This window comes from Corvus brachyrhynchos, unplaced genomic scaffold, assembly GCF_000691975.1.
Source record: "Corvus brachyrhynchos isolate BGI_N302 unplaced genomic scaffold, ASM69197v1 scaffold218, whole genome shotgun sequence".
NCBI lineage: Eukaryota > Metazoa > Chordata > Aves > Passeriformes > Corvidae > Corvus > Corvus brachyrhynchos.
In genome coordinates this window covers 10083-11187 of record NW_008239321.1, presented here as the reverse complement: position 1 = coordinate 11187, position 1105 = coordinate 10083, and positions in this window count along the sequence as shown.

The following is a 1105-nucleotide window of genomic DNA, read 5'->3' as shown; positions in this document are numbered from 1 at the left end:
GACGAGATGTATCCAGATGGGAGAACCCCACGGAGGCCCAGGCAGGCAGGGCGAGCAGGGCTACAGCGTAGCGAAAGCTCGAAGCAGCAGCGGAGCAGGGCAGCCACAGCTCGGTCTCCAGCAGGGCAGGGAAAGCGGCTTTTGGGGTCCCGGCGTTGTTTCCAGCAGGAAGAAAGAACGGCCAAAAAGAAAGAAGCAGCAGCTCCTTTCTCTGCAGCTTCTCTCCCCGGACGCTCAGAGCGAACTGACCCCACACCCAGGTGTAGACAAAGGAGTAGCCAGGCCCGCCCCACTCCCCTTTTTGTCTTTCTTAAGTACAGCTATTTGTCCCCTAGCAACATGCATATGGGAGAAAATTCCTTTAACAGGAAAAAAACTAAGACTAAACTAAAACCCCAACAATATTTTAGGATTTTAGCCAATCACCCCAAGGGGTGGCTGATCCTTTGTCCAATTAGACTATGAAGAAAAAAGTCTATAAAAGAGTTTGTGAAATAATTAAATCAATCAATCTTGCTGTACAATTCCTGCCTGTTGGATCTCTCCTCTCCTCCCTACCACTGCAGGATACTGTAATAGCGAGCGGTTGGAGGAGAGTGCGCAGCAGACCTTGAATAGCTCGATTGTAAATCCTGAACATCTATAAAGCTGTCTCTTTCATGCTTATCTGCTAACTTCAAACACTTCTGGCCTATACTGCAGGCAGAACAACATTTCTTCAGTTTCTGTTTACTGTCTTTTTCTAATGCTAAACAAAAGGATCCTCTGGAGCCAAATTTATGCCACTTTCCCTTTGCCACTCAGGTTTACTTCTCAGAATAAAAACCATGTTGGCATAAATTACTTCACACCACTTTTGCTGTCTCCTTAAAAACAACATTAACTGCAACAAGGTATCATAATGTAATGTTCCATTTATTCGCCATTTTTTTTCCAACTCTAATTTGTACAGGGGCCGCCACTGGTTAGGGGAGTTAATTAAATCTGCTTTTCTTTTAGTTGCTCCTGGTCTATCTCCTAATTCTTTCCAGTGTGCTAGTATACATCCTAACGGGCTTTTCTTTACTACTTCTTTGCTACTCGCAGACCCCATTTTACTCTTGGC